At 34.1% G+C, this 20498-nt stretch overlaps 1 long non-coding RNA gene across 9 annotated transcripts in view; it reads left to right on the top strand.

Moving 5' to 3' along the window:
• LOC144301722 (uncharacterized) overlaps positions 1-20498 on the top strand; it is a 72043-nt gene that overhangs the window by 13695 nt on the left and 37850 nt on the right. For 5 of the 9 annotated variants that reach the window (XR_013368476.1, XR_013368478.1, XR_013368471.1 and 2 more), the window contains exons 2-3: positions 3617-3910; positions 14109-14309. This is a non-coding gene — a long non-coding RNA (uncharacterized LOC144301722). Of the gene's footprint in view, positions 1-3616; positions 3911-14108; positions 14310-16974; positions 17008-20498 lie in introns of all 9 variants that reach the window. The other 4 variants (XR_013368479.1, XR_013368477.1, XR_013368473.1 and 1 more) reach the window with 1 other exon arrangement.

Below are 20498 nucleotides of genomic sequence, written 5' to 3'. Positions count from 1 at the left end.
GCACAGAATAATATATAGACTTGTCAAATCACCATATTGCACACCTAAAATGAACTTTTTAAAAAAGGATGAGTTTCACAAACAAAAATCTCCAAAAATGGACATTAGATATAGCTCATATATGTGAAAAGCTTTAGAACGAAACTCCTCATGATGAACATCAATTTAATAAATGGTGCCAGAGAACATTTTTGACTACTTGGATAAAAATAAACAAAATCTACAAAAATATCATGTGCAAAAAGAAATACAAATTATTTTTTAAATGGAAGGATGGATTTCATGAAGGAAGAAAGAATAAAAGGAAGAAAAACTCCATGTGATTATATGATTAATCTTGGTTTTGAGAAGAGATTTTCTAAGTGTACAGCTATATGGGTATTGTTTTTGCATTGTTAAGCATATATTTCGCCCCAAATCTATATGTCTTTTGTGTAATTAAAGAAAAATGGTATATATTTATTTATAAATACATGAATATCCAACTCCATAGAAGAAAGTGGTTTCAGTTGATTTTACAAAGTCATGTATAAGCCCAAATCCCCAAGATATAAGCTGTGTACTCTAGAATCTATTTCTCCTGCCACCTGAAGATTTTGACTGACTCTGTGCTCACAAAGGGACAGTAGGGACTTTCAGTTCCACATATAAATGGCTTAAAAGTCAGCATTCCTTCTTAACAAGTAAAAAGCTGAACAGACTGAAAAATAAACAACTCTTTTTGGATCTATAAGAAGGGTGAGGATGCAAGAAAATCTGCTGCCTTTAAGGCTGAAGAGACAGACAGGTGAATATAGGGAGTCAAGGCTAAACCTGAGCAGAGGCTCATAAGCAAAAGTCACCAGGGAAACCAGTACTGGGTAGGAAAACCTGAACTGTGATAGACAAATTGATGGAGGCTCAATGCAGGCAAATCTGAGAGTTAAAAACTCCAGTAGGATCAAATCATAGGGCTGCCCTCACATTTTTGTGTGTTTTATGTCTAGAAGTTCAGCCAGGTTCTCACAGTAAATATTGGAGAAAAAACCCTTCCGCTTCCAGCAAAAGAAGGGAAAAAGAAACCAGTGAAATATGAAAGAACACTCTGATCTTACTAAGGCCTGCCCTCAGGGGAAATTAGTTAACCAAAGCCTAACCTCCTGGTGCATTATCACAGCCTAATTGACATGGGGGGAGAGAAATACCTAATTCTAATCACTGTAGCCATCCTGTCCCATATAAATGGGGAGAAACAACAACAACAACTGAGAAACATTTGTAAAGTTCACAGTACAGAGGCATGGGCTCACTAAAATACTGAGTTAGTCATAGGACTATAGATCATTTCCACTTGTCCCACATGTCACTACCACCTAACAAAAGGCCTATTCACAGCAGTTCCTTGACTCAGGACACCATGTCTAGCTATCAAAAAAATTAGAGAGCATGACAAATGACAAAAAACCCCAGATAATTGAAGAGACTGAGTTAGAATCAGAACTAAGCATCTCAGGAATGTTAGAAATATAGATTGGGTGTTTAAAACAACTATGGTTAATATCTTAAGTGATCTAATTGGGAAAAAATAGCATGTAACATGTAAAGCAGAGATTTAGAAGTTCTAAGAACAAAATAAAAATAAATGCTAGTGATCATTCACTCTGACAGAGTAAGGTATGGCTTTTTGATGGGCTTATTTGTGGAGTGGATATGGCTGCGGAAAGAGTCTTAGAGCTTGAGGATATATCAATAGAAACCTCCCAAACTCAAAAGCAATGAAGACAAAGACAAAAAAAAAAAAAAAGAATATCCAAAAACTGTGGGACAATTATAAAAGGTGTAACAAACACAGTAGAAGTAATAGAAGGGGAAGCAAAAAAAAAAGGACAGAAGTAATACTTGAAACAGTAGTGACTGAGAATTACACCAAATTAATATCAGACACCAATGCATAGATTGGCGAAGCTCAGAGAACACTAAGCAAGATAATAAACAAAACAAAACAAGACACACAAATCCTACACCTAGGCATATAACTTTCAAACTACAAAAATAAGAATAAAGAAAGGCAGGAAGGCAGGAAGTCACAAAGGAAGTAAGGAAAAATCTTGAAAGAAGTTGAAAATAAAAGAGAAATGAACACCTTACTTATTTATAGAGAAAAAAAGATAAGAATTAAAACTGACTTCTGAGAAATCACGCACTTAAGAAAAGAGTGGACTGAAATATTTAAGTGTTATGAGAACAAAATCATAAACCTGGAATTCTGTATTCTGAAATTATCCTTTAAAGTGAAATAGAAATAAAGATTTTCTCAGATACACAAAAAGTGAGGGAATTTGTTGCCAGTACATCTGCCTTGAAAGGAATGTTAAATGTAATTCTTTAGAGAGAAGGAAAATAATTAAGCTCAGAACCTCAGATCACCATAAAGAAAGGAAGAGCATGGAAAAAGATTAAGTGGAGGTAAAATAAAAACTTTTATTTTTTTTAATTCTTTTTTTAAAAAGATTTATGTATGTATGTATGTATTTGAGAGAGAGAGACGGCGAGCTTGTATGAGAGAGGGGTTGCGGGGGGAGAGAGAGAGAAAGAGAGAGAGAGAGGAGAATGAGAATCTCCAGCGGACTTCCTGCTGAGCATAGAGCCTGATGCAAGGCTCTATCTCATGACCCTGAGATCATGGCCCTGAGATCACAACCTGAGCCGAAATCAAGAGTCCAATGCTTCACCAACTGAGCCACCCAGGACCCCCATATGTTTCTTATTCTTAATTGATCTAACAGATAACTGTTTATTAAAAATAACAATAACAATATATTCAATTGTGTATGTATGTATCCTATGTGTGTATGTTACATACACCTATACACATAATGTATACTTCTGTATGCTTATATCTAAGTGAAATGAATGATAGCAGTGATATAAAGGATGGAATGAAGGGAAGGATGGGAGAGAAAAAGTAGGGTTATTTTCTTGTATAAGCTAATCATACTACCCATGAAACCTTATAGGGTTATACAAAAGTGTACTTAAATGAGTTGTAAATGTATATTGCAAAATCTAGGGCAATCAATTTAAAAAAAGTAAAGAATAAAAAGTATAACATATTCTATGACAAATGAGGAAATACAATCACATGATAAATACCTTACCAAAGAAGATATATAGATGGCATAAAAAATATATGAAAAGATTTCTACATTATATGTAATCAGGGAAATACATTTTAAAATAGTAATGAAAAAGTATAATGAGATACCATTTCACACGTGTTGGGATGGCCAAAACCTGGAATACTGTTAATACCAATGCTAAGTAGGATGTGAGCAACAGAAACTCTCATATATTAATGGTAGGAATACAAAATGGAAAAGCCACTTTGGAAGATAGTCTCTTCCAAAGCTAAACATATTCTTACTTTACAGTCCAGTAATGGTGCTTCTTGATATTTGTCCAAAACAGTTGAAAACATACCTACAATAACCTGCACATGGCTGTTTATCTTATTCATAATTGTTAAAAACTTGGTAGCAACCGAGATGTACTTCTGTAGGTAAATGGATAAATAAACTGGTACATCCAGACAACGAAATACTATTTTTTTTCTCTTTTTTTTTTTTATTTATGATAGGCACACAGTGAGAGAGAGAGAGGCAGAGACACAGGCAGAGGGAGAAGCAGGCTCCATGCACCAGGAGCCCGACGTGGGATTCGATCCCGGGTCTCCAGGATCGCGCCCTGGGCCAAAGGCAGGAGCCAAACCGCTGCACCACCCAGGGATCCCCGAAATACTATTTACTGCTAAAAAAAGGAAATTAAAAAGGCCTGGAAGAAACTTAAATGCATACTAATAAGTGAAAGAAGACAATCTGAAAAGGCTACGTACTATATGATATTCTGGGCAATATTCCATAAGAATAAAAAGGTCAGTGGTTGACAGGAATGTGGGGGGTAGGCAGAGGAGGGATGGGTAGCTAGAACACAGAAGATTTTTAGAGTAGTGAAAATACTCTATATGATATGATGATAGCTACACACCATTAATACGTTCGTCCAAGCCCACAGAATGTACAACACTAAAAGTGAACTCTAATGTAAACTATGGACTTTGGATGATTATGAACTCTCAATGAAGTTTCATCAATTGTAATAATCATACAACTCTGGTAGGGATGGTGGTGACAGTGGGTATGCATGTCCTGGAGCCACGGTGCATGGGAAATCTCTTTACCTTTCTCTCAATTTTGCTGAGAACCCAAAAGTTCTCTAAAATAACAAATTCTTAAAAAAATGAGTAGTAGGTATCTCTTTAGGACAAGAGATCAAGAACACTGAGGAGAGGAAGGGAGGAATAGTGTAAGAAGTTACCTCTATATTATCTAAAGCTGATCTTGGTATTTTAGCAAAATATTCTTGCTAATAAACTTAAGAAAATTTCAAGTTGGAATGAAATAAAATTAAATTTCTATCTCATCTTTGAATTTTAATATTGAAGGTAGGATCACTAAATTTATGTTGACCAAGACAAACTGAATTTAATTTGCTACTAGTGACTCAGGGTGTTTGTTTTGCAGTTTTAGATTGAAGTTTCAATATGAGGCAAAGACACAGAAGAAAGATACATAATGGTTTAAAAAGCATTTGCCTAAGTTTATATTTCACATGTCTTAATATTAAATATTAAATGTTAAAATTAATCTAAAATATCAATGATAAACTAGAAGAAAATATTTGAAATAAAAGTATATGATCTCTAATAAAATGATCTTATATATATCAATAAAGCAGAGGAAATTTTGTGATGGAAAGAAGGGCAAAAAACACTTTAATAAATTACTTAATAATTTCCAGATCTCATGAATATTGACAGGTTTAAAATATGGACACAATGGGCAGACTGAGGAAGTTTTCAGACGGCCAGTAATCTTTCTTTCAATTAACCTATTCTTTAAAACAAATGCTGAGAAAAAAGGAATTAAAAAAAAAAAAAAGCATTACTTCAGGAGCTGTAATTGTGGGTAGCCACAGAAAATAATCTTATGGGGAAAATTAGGAAACAACGTGCAAAAGCAGAGAAACAGAGAAAGGAGGAAATAAAACTTTTATTCCTTCCTTCTCCCGTTTTTTTTTTTTTTTTTAGAACCTAAAGGTTGACTGCTGTGTTTAGCATTTTACCCCTGAACTCTAGTTTAATCTCCCCCCAACTCAATCCAAGGCTCAGAATGAACATTGGAAGCTGAGTCTCTGAGAATCTAGTTAGTGAGACATTAGCCTAGCTCTAATACTTTACTGCTTCTTATTGTACCTCGCACCCTTGGCATAATCCTACAGAAATATCCTAAAATAACCTGCTCATCTTGAGCACTGATTTACAATACAACGATGTGACGCTTGTTCGCTATGTAATCAGGACAATATTCTATGTTTGATCATGAAGATTCACTCAAGTTTAATCAAGATAAATCCTAAGTATTGAGATCTCTAAATATCTACAGCTTGAAAGAATTTTAGTGTTCAAGTAATATAGTTTAGATTTTACAGATATGAAAACTAAATCACAGAGAACATTCTTTAATGTTCTTAACTGAGGTTCTAACACTGCAGACACTGCAGTGTCTGTCAGTGTCCCTGGTCCTTCATTTTTTTATAAGGGCAGGCAAAAACAGCAATACTCCACACTTTAAAATTAATCATTCACTTTAAAAGTAAGCATAAACAACACAATTTTAACCTCGGATCCAAGTCCCTGCTCCACTGTGTCGGGTATACTTTGACCCAACCTCCAGCTTGCAGATAAACCCTCCTTGGCTTGCATTGGTGTTGGCTTCTTGGTGGTTTCTCGGACATGCAATCTTGGGCACAACAAAATATTTTTTCTTAAATTTCCTGGCAGATAATTCTTCTAGTTTACTACTTTTTAATTTACTATTAATTAATGATATTTGAAGTAAAATTCACAAGCTGTTCTTGCCATTTTACATAGATACTAACAATTTCACTTAAATATCTAAATGAAGGTGAGGCTCATGATTAATATGCCATGTGCAGTGTGATAATTAGAGACACTAACTACAAAGAGATATTTTCCCTAATATAGTTATGCAGATGTAGAGAGAACAGAATAGGAACTGAATAGTAAAAGGCCATATAAATATGTTTTAAAAAAATGAAATTCACAAGCTATTCTTATTTTAAAGCCATAGATATCAGTAAAAATTATATAATTAAGGGATTGAATGGTAAAATATTTAAAAATATGCATTTTTCTATTGACAGTTGCTGAGAACATATCTTCATTATAATTTCTTTATAGAAAAATGCTTTGAGCTCACTTGAATTGTTACTAGTTTTCCATTTGTCGATATTTATATATCAGTTATTTACATGTATTTTACCAGAGTTCCTAAATTATGTCTTTGTAACTAACATGTAAACTTGATATTAGGTCTGTATTGCCTAAAAATTCATTTTCAGACCCATTTGAACTTAAAAGAAATAAAAAAGAACAACTTACTTGTGCATTCATCTGCAAATAACACAGTTAGGTGCCTGCAGTTTATCTTCTTAGCTAATCCCCCCAAAAACCTAATCTAAGTGAATGTAGGGTTAATCTGTCTCCTAGTGCAAGGATAATGGCAACTGCTTTAAGCCTCCTTCACCTTAGCCAGCAGTGATTTTCAAGATATCCAGTCTCTTTTTTTGAGAGACATGAAAGTGCATTAGAAGAAGTTTAAGACAGAAGTGTATTCTTCTGAAAGAGTAATATTTTAAAAATCATATTTTTCTAGAACATCATGAGCTATTTTTGAAGCTCTCATCTTGGTCCTAGGCTACACTCTGCTGTGATTCAGACTCACTGTGTAGAAGGAAGAAGGCATTACAGGCTTGACTTGCCTGCCACATTAGAAGTGTGGAAAGATAAGAGAAAGGGTGGGAGTAGAATATTTCTGGACTATACAATTACACAATGAATACCTAGGAATTATAGAAGGGCTTTTTTTGTTAATTTAAATAGGAAAAATGTAAACTTAAAACAACAACAACTCTATATGTATAGAATCATGTTGACCACAGACAGAATTTGTTATTTTTCTTATTTCTCAAAGTCCCTTTTCTTTATTGGTATTCCTCCCCTCCCTGCCACCTCCATGAAAGTCCCAACGCAAAAGTATCCTGAGGCTGCTGCCTAGGGAGGAATCAGTTTATAGTGCCTTCTGCTTTGCTGCAGTTAGTGAAAACCTTTCATCCACTTCTGGAAAATCTACATCAATACTGACCTTGGCTTAAGAGACACAGATGGGTGTATGTAAATAGAGTAGGAAAGATCACACATCAGACATTTGCTTCATGTCGAATTGTTTTGTGGCTTCTGATGTCTAAATGAGAAGTAAGAGAAGAAGTCTTTTACTCCATGTATAACACGGACCAATGTTGATCAGTTGGTCATCTCTGCAATGGTGAGAAAGATATAGTCCAGAAAATACAGAAAAAAAGAATTAAGAATTCAAAATAAAATATAGACCAAGTTGGAGGAATGCTATATATTTGTTCACTAAAGGAATTGTGTTTAGTGTTTCTAGATCTGGTTTGATACTTATTTGAGTTGTCTTTAAGAGTGACAAATGAGAAACTCGTTAACAATCCATGGCATGATTAAAAAAAAAAAATCACACAACATCAGTAGCCCAAATAGAGAAAATAGCATGATTCTTTACAAATTCATTAATATAATTCTCAGGAGTAATCTTAGAGAAAAAAAAAAAACACAATAATAACACACAACCCCCCCCATCTGCAAGTATATTACGTTCAAGTATAGATACATGTTTTTTTTTTTTTTTCTTAAAGAGAACACAAAGAAAAGCTAAAAACATGGTTGTATTGAGTTAAACTATGGAGCAACCTCATCATATCCAAACACCTCCTTTGAAAAATGAGGAAACAGAGAGAGCAGGGAAGGTGCTGATGGAAATTGCCATTGTGAGTTGGCATTCTTGAAATAGCAACATTGGGCCAAATGACAACCTGTGTGATTCACCACTCCTAGAGACATAAGGTGTTTCAAGGTCAATATCAATTGATTTGAGAAATATTAGTATTCTATTTTGCCTTAATAAGATACTCCGTGGGAAGAACATTTGCCATCAGAGTATATGGCACTAGAATTCAGCCTTATTAATGGATGACATAACTGCAGTCACAGTGACTGCTTCCTGAAGTGGTCCAGCCCTGAAGTGGGGAAACTGGCTTTATTCTTATGTTGTAGCTTTCACAGGTAGAAACAAAATATCAGAGACACTGCTGAAGATTCTCAATCTGACTAGTGCTCAGGATATCAAACACTGTACACAAATCCAGGAATGGATTAGAACTGGGTGCTCTGAAGTCTGCATACTTGGTATCCAAGCTGTTTTAGGGTAACTGTCAAGAGGGGAACAAAACTATGGGGGAAGAGCCAGTATTTAAAATAATGCTTAAATTGGGATGCATGCAGTCAGTTCATATCCTCCTCACCTCCTTTAGAAGAAAATCATATCTACTCTCCTCTTTTCTCATGCAACATTCAAGGTCATAGGTTGATTTCTTAAAATGACAGCCACCACTTTGAACTGTGTTCATCTTTTTTTGCAGATGGCAGGTATAGGGAACACATACAACACGTTGGGATTAGTACACCTGGAGACAGCATGGGTGAAAATTATAGGAAACTGAAAAGTAGTTTGAAGATTAGTGGAGTGCATATAACTTAAATGGTTTTAGGTTTATAACAGATAAAATCAAAATAAGTACTTAGGTTTGTCTGGAAAACTGACTGAAAGAGATGGCTATAAATATTAGAGTAAGAGTATTAAGTGAAGGGTTTGAGATGTTATCCTATTTTCAGGCTAACCAGCTAGGCTAACACCTTATCTCTCCCTCCCTCTCCCTCTTTTTCTTTGTCTCTCTTTCTCAAAGACACACACACACTCTCTCTCTCTCTCTCTCTCTCTCTCTCATTTTTCTCTCTCTCCTCCCCACCCACATACACTCATACACACACGTACAGGAACCCAGACATCTTCATCATAGAACAGACTTTGGGTTTGCTCACAGACTAATCTTATCAGCACTGGATCCCCAGGATCCAATTTCTGAAGGGACCCAGATGTCACTTGTATGTGCAGTAGGAATTGTACCCCTGGAGAGGAATCACAAAATAAGGAGACTCAGAGTATATGCAGGGTGGCTGGCACATCAACTTTTCTTCCCTTCCAGAGGGAGAGAGAGAGAGAGAGATTGAAAGAGAGATTTTCTCTGGAATATAGACACATCCTCTCTAAGGAGGATAGAAAATGTCTCTACTTTGAAATGTTAGCAAATGACTCCGGAACAACATGGATCTCTAGCTTCAAACCATGCTTACAATTTAATCATTTAGTCCCCACCAGGCAGAAACATGAAAATATTTACAGAGAGTAGAGTTGTTTCAAAACAATGAGAATTTGCTTGGCAGCCTGATTTGAAATGAGTTGGTTCACATGCCAGGGTGACAAAGAAATGAAACCAAATAATAAGCTCTTAGAGGACAGAGATGATTTCTATGTTTGTATTATCTCTCTTATAACTGAACATTGTCTTAGAAGTTGATAATATTGAAATATGGAATATAACATACTAGAGAGGCCACACTCTGTGTTGTCACCCAACTCTGTTGTGATACATTTTGAACAAATATGGCTCCTGGAATTTAATCACAAAGTTACTTTACTTTGTTTTTCAATATTCCTTTTAAAACATTTACTGTGGGATATTTTCCCATTACCTCTGGTTAAAAACTCAGGAATTCAATGTTTGTTTGTTGGTTGAGTTTTCCTTCCCCTATCACTAGGCAAAAATCTTCAGTTTAGTAAGGACTAATAAAAATGAGCTTTAGGTTATAAATGACAGTTTGAGCCCCCTACTTGAAATGTTCAGTCCTCTGTAATAGTCAGTGTGTCTATTTTCAGAATTAGACTTATTCCTTCTCATCTCGTGTAGAAAAGGCTGAACATAGCCATGTGATTTCCAGAAAAGGGACTGCTTTTGTTTGTTTGTTATTCACCTCAAAAATTTTTCAACTATCTGTTTCTCCAAAGTTGAAGCTGGGAAAGAAAAATAAGAAGGAGAGCAAATATTTTGACTTTATTGGCAATCTTACAATTGCTGGGTCCTGCAAATAGTTAAAGCTGAATTTATCTCAAGTGGCACTTTCCTGTGTGTGAGTATGGGGAATTCTTCATAGATACATCAGTACTGCAAATGTCTTACCTGCATCCATAGTAAATGCCCGCTTAATTCAACTGGTTGCTTTACTCCTTCCAAGATGCCTAGAAAAGTTGAAATCGACTTTAGCTTCTGTGAGTTGTATAACTGTCTTAGTGCTGTTACACAGTTTGTAAAGTGAACCCATGCTGGGATGTTCTTAAGTGTGGCACATATTTGATTGATGAACATTCATGAAACCTTTGATGCAGCCAAATTTCAGAGTACAGACAGATCCCATTGGGCTGCTTCTCCTTGACTCATTTCTCAACATTGACCTAGCAGTACATCTTGTCCTTAAATGTCTCAAGCAAAAGGTAGAAACCAGGCACCTCTGCTTCTCCAAACTGAATGTGGAAAATACTACACCCTGTAATGTTAAGGCCTTTCTCTTTTAACACTGGGCAGAGAAAAAACATTTATCTTCTCTCCCACTTGGTGGAGTGCAGTTCGCAGGAACTTTCTGCAAGGAAATCCTTACAGATCGTCTGTTTTACAACATTCCATCCCATCTACCTGATTCTCAGGTACTGCCATTAGAGCATTTTGAAAGATAATCTTTAAAATATAGAATGCACTATCCTCATGCTTTCAGCTTAAACTAAGCCAGAATGTGTCCTATTTAACTTCTTGTTATACTATTGGCTTCTCAAAGACAGTAATTAGCTCTTGTATTTCTTTTAATGCCACAGTACTCTGGGTTTCCTTTAAAAAAAAAAAAAAATATATATATATATATATATATATATGTATGTATGTATTGGAGACAGAGATCAAGAGAGAGAGAGAACATGAGTGGGGGAAGAGGGGCAGAGGGAGAGGAAGAAGGAGCAGACTCTTCGCTGAACAGGAACCCTGATGTAGGGCTTGATCTCAGGATGCTGGGATCATGACCTGAGCCAAAATCAGAGGCTTCACTAACTGAGCCACCCAGGCACTCCTACACTGGGTTTTCAGATGATAACTACCAATTGTCTATGAACTAATAAGACTATCATTTCAAATGTGTTTGAACAATTTTATATTAAAAAATGCAATCTGTAGACAGGTGTTGAGGATTCCCTCCTGATTGAAAAGAAAACAGGTTTTCAAGTGATTATTTTTGTTCTTCCATACTTTCTGTGTCAACCTGGGCACATTACCTAACATCTTTTAATCTGAGCTTCAGTGTTCAAATGTATATAGCTACCATGAAACTATTTTACAGTGTCTTTGTGAGAATTCCACACAATTTATGTAAAGTTGACAGGGCCTGGCAAGTGGAAGCATATAAAATATTGCATATTTTGCTACTATGTTTCCCACCAAATTGAAATTCTGATATAGGTTGCAAAATGTAGTTAGAATTCCTTCTCTATTTTTGCACTGCTAATCTTTCAGTGTAAAACTAATAAAGGTGGAAATCAAGGTAGAGGGAAAGACAGAAGAAAAAAGGGAATGGATATTTCTCCTTCTAGATTGTCTTTTCCACGAGTATTTCATTATTGCCTATACCCCTGGTGATTATGACTTTGAAAAACTGTATGAAATGGTTCATAATATGTATGGGCTAGAGGAGGTAAAGATTGAATTATGAAAAAATATATGGGAAAATGAAAATGTTCAAAATCAGGGATGCCTGGGTAGCTCAGCTGTTTGGCACCTGCCTTTGGCTCTGGGCGTGATATTGGAGACCTGGGATTGAATCCCACGTCGGGCTCCCTGCATGGGGCCTGCTTCTCCCTCTGCCTATGTCTTTGTCTCTCTCTCTCAGTATCTCTCATGAATAAATAAAATCTTTAAAAAAAGTGTTGAAAATCAGAATTTGATAAAAATAAAACAGATTTTTAAAATATTTAAAAATATGTTGGGATTTAACTTATGAAATCTCTAATTATCCTTTGATCTGAACACAGGAATGGCAAAAACAAATATAACTTTAAACTCTATAAAGGAAAATTATTTATAAACAATATTACTTCAATTTTTTAAAAAATTGAGTTTTTGGAAGTGAAAATCTGGCTATATGGATAATGATTATTAGCACGGTGAGATTTAATAGATTATTGCTATAATATCATAAAGCATTATTAGTATTTTAGGAAATATAATTATTTGTATGCAAGATAATAATTGATGTTCAAGTAATGATACGTGTATATTGTCATACTTGTAAATGGGAGCTCAAAAACAAATCAATAGCAGTGAAGTAGGAAAAAGATCTCAGATGCTGCATTTCACCCTAATAAAGCTATGAAGCATTTGAGCGAGGGTTAAAACACTATATTTCAACTGGCTCTTATCATATGGAAATAAGTAAAAAACTTTTTTTTTTTTTGTATTCAAACTGCCATGAAGACCAATAGCTTTTTAATGCAGAGACCATAATTTGAATGGTGAAAAAGAAAGCTTTTGCGTTTGTGAGTACATATGTTTTTTAGAGAGAGAGAGAGTCGCTAATATTTCCAAAGTCTGATGTGATAGATTCTGAGTTCTGCTAATGAATACAGATATTTTATAGATACATTTATACAACATAACAGAACTTTTGAAAATGCTTCCTTATTATTGTTTTAAAAATATATCAGATGATTCTTTACTGTGAAGTATACCATTACCTAGCAATAATTTATTGATTATATAAATCAATAAATTGGGATAATATGCCCTAAGGATATATTCATTTTTAACAAATGGCACAATAATATAGATTACTACCTACAAATATATTCCATTTTAATCTTCAAATCATTGCTTAGAGAACTGTTTGCAAGGATAGAAATGTTTCTGCATCATACAATGTGGTAGCCACTAACCACACATGTGGCTATTGAACACTTGAAATGTAGCAAGTGTGTCTGAAGAAATGAATTTTACTTTTAACTCTAATCAATTTAAGTTGGCATTCAAATCACCATATGTTATTGGTACTGTCCACGTTAGACAACACACCTTTAAAAACTCAACCCCATATATTTGGAAATCTGGTTATCAGTGGTATGCATTACAGTAGAAATTACTTACCAAATCCTTCTAATAATTTCTAAATCATTTTTTGATTTTTCAAAATTGTATGAAGTAACACCACTAGGTAAAGGATGTCCTTATCTCACCTCAAATTTGACAAAAGGAATTATGAATTGCATAATAAGTACTTATTCTCTGATTCTACCAGCTTCTGGCACTTGGTGCAGCCAGAGGGCACCCAGGTGCTTTGCCACCTGTCCTAGATTGTACATACTTTAAGGCAGTACTTCTTACAATGGCTGGTCTCAGAAAGACCTTTGTGACTGTTGATAATGCTTACAAAATTGCTGCCTGTTTTGTCACTTGCTTCACTGCCCCCATGAAGTTGAGTTCCCTTGGAGAACATACCACATGCATTCATTCTCCTGTGCCACTTTGTGACCACTGGTAGCATTCTGTCAGACCCCATCAACTGCCACTGTGGCCAACTCTATGCAAATCAATCAGTATGGAAATATTGAATATTGTAAAAATTGGTGCAAACTTTATTGATCATAATCACATAATTATATAGGCTTAGGCAATAATGTTTTTTTTCTTTAATTTTTTGGTTGTCTCCTAGCATTTATGACTTTAGATATTAGCAGGGACACAGATTGTAGTTTTGTATATATCACTTAGGAAATTGATACAACATTTTAAGGAGCTGCATATGTTTAAGAGTAGGAATGAAAAATGAGGGGAAAAAGAGTGCTTACCCAGTAGAAACAACACCCTTTAACTTTGTCTGGATGATTTCTGTTTGGTTAATTTATTAATACATTTTGATCTTTTCTGATGTAGTTTAACATCTGTTCAATTATATTCTTTTTTTTTTTTTTCAATTATATTCTTAGCACACATTTCCTCAGCCTGTTTTCTGCTCCATCTTCCCTTTGTTCTCTTGGACAAATTGAGTGATGTTGATTTCATTTGGAATGTGCAGTATCAAAGGTTACGTGGAGATTATGCAAGTGAAGTAAACCATCAGGACAAAATTGGAGAAATTCAAAGGAAAAATAATAGGGAAAAGATGTTCAACATATGGAGAAAAAGTGGTAAGAAAGTAAAAAGAGGGCATATTATTTAAAATCTAGTGTTTTCATAGAATTTTGTCATTCCAGTACAAATATGGTAAATATCATGCTACTGTTACCTTACTTTGATGAAAAAAATATATATAGTACTGAAGTTATGCTGTCAGAGAGAATGTTTCCCATCCTCCTATTTCCATGCTTTCTCCAGTTACTTATATTTGCAATATAATCTCTTAATTACATTTTCCTTGATTTTCTCACTTTCTAAATGAAAATTAAACTTTTTTTCACTTTGAAAAAGGCTTTCTCAAGGTCCTGGGACATTATAATTTGCATCTTCCAATTTTTCCTTGTCTTTATTCTTTTCACTTTTTACATAGTCTTTAATAGACAATCACATAATAAAGATAAATATGGGATGCAAGCTGGAATTCAATTTCTGTATATTCTCTTTCTCGCTCTCTCTTTGTGAGAAATGCAATTATTAAGCTAAATATTGATATAAAAACCAGATGTTCTTGGATAATATCAAGACTGTCTTTAAGGGAATATAATTATTAAATAATGGTCTAAGAAAAACACATACACATGCATAACTTGACCATATGACTGTGTATGTAAGATCTATGGGTCACTTTTACCACCAATTAATTTTACTTACTACCTTTGTTATATTGAATCTTGAATGAATGTTATATTGAATCTTTGTTATATTGAATATTGTTAATTCTAAGTTCATACTAAATTTTATAAAGTTATCAATTGTGTCATTTGTTCAGGTTTCTGTGGACTTCAAAATATAGAGAAAACATTATAGATTTCCTTTACAGAGATGTTTGAACAAAGTCAGTTTCAGTACCTTGAAATCAAAACTCCTAACATAAAATTTTGATTTTAATTGTAAGCATTTTCTTAACTGTATAATGAAATGCAATGAGCAGATTTTACATATAAAAGAGTAGATACAAAGCCAGGAGGCAGAAAATGGCAGGAGAAATACCTAATGTTTAACTGTAGCCATGAATACTATTATCATGACTAGAGAATTCTATTCTTTGTGTTTTATATTATAAATGTAATACATTTCAACCTTTAGAGTCTAAAGCTTGACTCTGAAACTTTAAGCTTTATATATCCTCATCTTTCTCCCAACATGTTTCTTTACTAATCAGAACTATTTTACTGATCTGAGAACATAAAATTAAACGAGGGACTGGAAACATCAAGTATAGGTATTTTAACACATAATATTGCTTGCTAGCTTCTCCCATGGTAAAGATAAACCTTTAGTTATCTGTATTTGGCCATCATTTTATCAATGATGTACACACACACACACACATCTCTTTTTATTTATAACTATAAAAATATTTTCCCTACATGGTTTTTACATTTAAACTTATGCTATGATTTTATTCTTAATGGGCTTTGTAGCACATCACAGTGAACAAGAAACTGGTAGAGAATTACTTCCATATGTAGTACCAACCCCCAAATACCTCAGGTAATTATTAGAATGGAGTGAAAGGAGGTTATAATGGATCAAGCTATCCTATTTTAACTGTACCGATTATATTTCACAGTGGTTACATGGGCCCCTTGTGGATTGTATGAATTAATATGCCTCCAAAAAGGAGCAGCATCACCCTTCTCAGAGTGGAGTTAGTTTCTGTATTCTACACTATCATTTCATAACTTAATGAGTGAAAGTTAATTCTCTCCATGATTATCTATAACTCAGGCAAATCCCATGCATATTACTGAACCAAAAATACCAGTTATCACTATGCTCCTATTGCAGATTTAGTTTGCTCAGTCTTTAGAAACAACCTGAATTTGGAAATGTGATCATGAACTGTGTGTTTAAGGAATCTTATTGACGTAACTACTTATCACAGTCCCTTCATTATTTATATTGTATGTATGTATGTATTGAGAAAAACCACACATACTTATGTTGATATTAAACAACTCTGATGATTAGGTCACTTTTAAATTGTATTTGTTTTGTTTCCTATACCTTTTTTTTTTTCCCTCTGAAGTAGTTATTTAACTCTACAGCATGAATTGAGTTTCAATGATGATTAATTATATAAGTTTCAGTTAAACCAAAATTTATTATACATCTATGTAATATATGCTACATACTTATTTAGGGATTGACCATGCAGGATCCTCCCATGCAGGAAAAATATATTATTCCTCCACTCAAAGACTTTATAAATTTGAGAGTGAGACTTTATAAAATTTATATTATAGCATAACATATTCCGTATTAATATATGTCTAGAGAGCTGTGGAAACACAAAGAGAGTCTATTGGGAGTTAGTAAGCAATATTGTGATAGACAATCATATGGCAGATTATAAAAAAACTTGAAAACAACTTATGATATTTCTAGAAAACTTTAATCACAGTGTGTTTGTAGAATCCTTGCAGTACATGAATTTGGAGATATTAATAAGGAGCAAATTGTAGTTTCCATCATAATCATCATCATATTTACTATAGCGAGTATGGGTGAGTGAAATATATACTTGTTGTTTTGTAGTAAATTTGTAAATGGAGATATTTTGCCTGGAAAAGTTCCTTCAGAAAAGCTACGTGCACTCATTCTATGACTTAGGTTAGCTTTTACTTCCCTTTTGAAATAATATTTCCAACTGAATATAATTTTCCTTGACAGAAAAGACAAGAAAAAAAATGAAGGCTTATTCAGGTACTCTTTTTATTTATATCATTTCTTTCATAAGTAAATATAATACAAGCTTTGGTAAATTCTTTTCTTAATCCCTTAAACACTTTAAATTTTGTTTAAATGGCATGCTATATCATATCTTTCATAATTTTCTGATAATATTGTTCTTGTACAAATACGTCTTCTTTCTGCTCCTTTTCGTATTTATTGGTAATTTGCTAAAAGAAAGGCAGAGGGAACATAAGAGATATATTTTGGAGATTAAAATGCCAATGCTTGTAACTGATTGGATAAAGAAAGTAAAGGAGGGGAGATTTAGAATGAGACTTTTAAGCAGTAAAACTGAGGTCCAAGTTAGAAAATAAAGAAACATAGAGGGCTTTTTTGGTTATTTCGTCTAATTTTGGTCAACCTACTTGTACTGGTTTTATCATAAATGAAATATTTTATTTTCTGAGGAATCAAAAATCAAAACCACATCTTTCATTTGATACAATGACTTCTTCCAAATGATTTCTGGAAATAGCTCTGAAGAGGAGAGGTGGTTTGATTGACAGGTTTTATTGGGCATCATCAGTATATTTAATCTCAGACATTGCTGTGCCCCCTAGATAGAAACCCTCTTGTTGACGTATATCTAAATGTCCTGGGGATGCTGTTTCTGGCTGTTTCTTCAAAATTATAGGATCATATGTTGTTTTCCCTGACCATGGGTATTTATGGAATGTTCTCTGTTTACTTGTTCTTCAATTGACATAATATTTTTCAACAAGTTCAGGTGTTACTTTTAAAGTAACTTAATTCAACTCTTGTAGACAAAAAAAAAAAAAAAATCCTTTCTATGGCCATTCAGGATGAGATGGTGGCACCAGAGGTCTCAGTAACACTGCTTCAGGGAAATATTTCTAGGATCTAACACAATCAGTAGAGAAAAGGAAGATGAAAAACTGATCTTTTTCTGAAAATGTGATAAAAGCAACATCATACCAGAAGACAACTAACAGTGAATGGAAGTAGATCCACCTATGAGACCTAGAGGTCAACACATATTCAAGTGCAGATCAGAGAATGAGCTTCCTCAGAAGAGGAAGCAGAAGATCTGAAAGAGAAATATTTTCATAGAAAGGAAGTGCTCCATTTAACAGAGCTTGACTTCAATATCAGTCAATTCAAGGGGTTCTACATGGAGGAAGCATCTTAGCCCAGTGTCCAGAGAGAACAGGCACTTCCTGACCTTTGAGTGAATGTGCCATGAGGTCATTTTATAACAGCTACTCTTTCTCGGATGTACAACATGAATCATACGACTAGGGAGAATTTCTTTCTCTGGGGAGGGAAATTAGAGTCATTATAAATATTTTTTAAATGCCAACAAATGAAGTCTGGTGGTAAAATAAAAATCATGAGTATATTCCTGAAACTGAAAAGATCATAACAATTTATGTGGAACATAAAACATATTCTAATGGTAGAAGGTCACTTTGAGCACCCAACTGATTGTTAATGCAAAAAAGATCCAGCATTGCTTCATAAGAAGGTACAGTTTTTGAAAGTACATTCTTAGGAGAAAAAAATAAACTGTAAAGCTACAGGTGTGAGAAGAGAACATAAGATCAAGAAAATACTCTTGATATGAAGAAGTTATCAGGAAGCTAAAAACCTCTAAAAGCTGTCAAGAGTTCTATAATTAAAAACTAGTAGTGACTTGTAAATATGCTAGAATATGTATTATTGTATACTTAAATATAATCTTCAAACAAAAGGGTTCTATCTTAAAAGTGATTTAAAAATTAAAACTTGTTTTGCTTCAAAATGCATTAAGTGATATTTTATCTGTAGGTTAATCCACAAAGTCCTATTTGACCCAAAACACAGCTGAAATTAAGTTAATTTATATATTTTTTATTCCAACCAAATTGTTTTCATTATATTATAAAGATAATGTTCTCCATCCCATTCTTTTGTTTTTCTTTACAATGTTTTAATTTGCTAGTTCAAGAGGCTTATTTGACATCTTGGATTACCTAGCAGAAGGGCATAGAACTGGGGATGTATGTTTTGTCCTAACATTTATCCTACGGATATGGAGTTTTGTATTCTAGTTAAAAAAAGACAAAACAGTTGAGAGAGAACTTTAAATTTTATAAGCATAGAAATTTCTCTCCAAAAGACCATTGATTGGGATCCCTGGGTGGCGCAGCGGTTTGGCGCCTGACTTTGGCCCAGGGCGCGATCCTGGAGACCCGGGATCGAATCCCACATTGGGCTCCTGGTGCATGGAGCTTGCTTCTCCCTCTGCCTATGTCTCTGCCTCTCTCCCTTTCTCTCTCTGTGACTATCATAAATAAATAAAAAATTAAAAAAAGAAGATCATTGATTAAATATTGGATAAGTTTATATAAAGCCTATATATAAAGTGGATTTCTGGTTATAAGTATAGAAAAATGTGGATTGTTGGATTTTTGTGATTCATAGCAGAATCAAGTCATAGTAGAATATTGTAACAGAATGTGGATTTTTTGTTGTTGTTGTTGTTGTTCGGTTAAAAGTCGTAACAAACTCCGCATAAAAAAAAAATGTCAAAGATATGCTAAAAGATTGAATGTAGCAAAACGAAGTTTAATAGAAAGAAATTTAGTATTGGACTTGTGTCCAGAAACTCCATCTGTACAGTACAGTATGTGAGAGACCAGTGTATATACATATAAATATATTTGGAAGCTTTCTGACTGTGAAGTAAATGTGAGCCAACCACGAGATCCCCTTGCCAAATTGATACTATCTTAGGCTTAATTATTAGTACTAATTGGTGGGGAGTGGTAGTCTTACTCCACAATCTGTTGTCAGACCACAAATGGGACTCTGTATTCAGTTTTATCCTATTACAGTTTAAGGCAAAAACATGAAGCACACTCAGAGGCAAGTCGCCAGTGCTTTCAATGGATTTGTAGCAGTGGCATATGAGGAATGATTAGAGGAGACAAAAATATTTAATATGAAAAATGGAAAATTATGGGGCAGCAAATAGGCCCACACTATGAACTTCATGAGGCCCCAAGCACTTTATGGAACCAAATCTCTCATAAGTAATTCAAAATATAATAGCTCTGATACATGAAAAATGTGAATGGAAGTCTAAAATAATTCTATTTTTTTCTCTTACTATTCATAATGTGTTTGACACATTGGCACTCTGAGTTATTTCAGAAAACATGATTACATTGCTTGGGCCTGTTTTGCTGATGCCCTATGCATGTACTGCAGAGCATTCTGGAGATGACAGTGGACTGCCTAAGAGGTCCAGAGTTTCCAAATACTGGAGGTATTCAGACTCTGAAGATAATACATTTAGTATTCAAGTATTCAAAATACAGAACCAGAAGACTGCCAAAGTTTCTTCCAAATCAAGCAGTCCTTTTTTTTTGTTGTAAATAATAATTTCTTTCCTATTATTTCATATTTATATATAAATTAAATCTATTAACATAGGAACTTGGGATCCCTGGGTGGCG

The sequence above is a fragment of the Canis aureus genome, chromosome 30 (assembly GCF_053574225.1).
Source record: "Canis aureus isolate CA01 chromosome 30, VMU_Caureus_v.1.0, whole genome shotgun sequence".
NCBI classification, from domain to species: Eukaryota; Metazoa; Chordata; class Mammalia; order Carnivora; family Canidae; genus Canis; species Canis aureus.
Note: the sequence above shows the minus strand (reverse complement) of the source record. Positions and strands in the feature narration are given on the sequence as shown.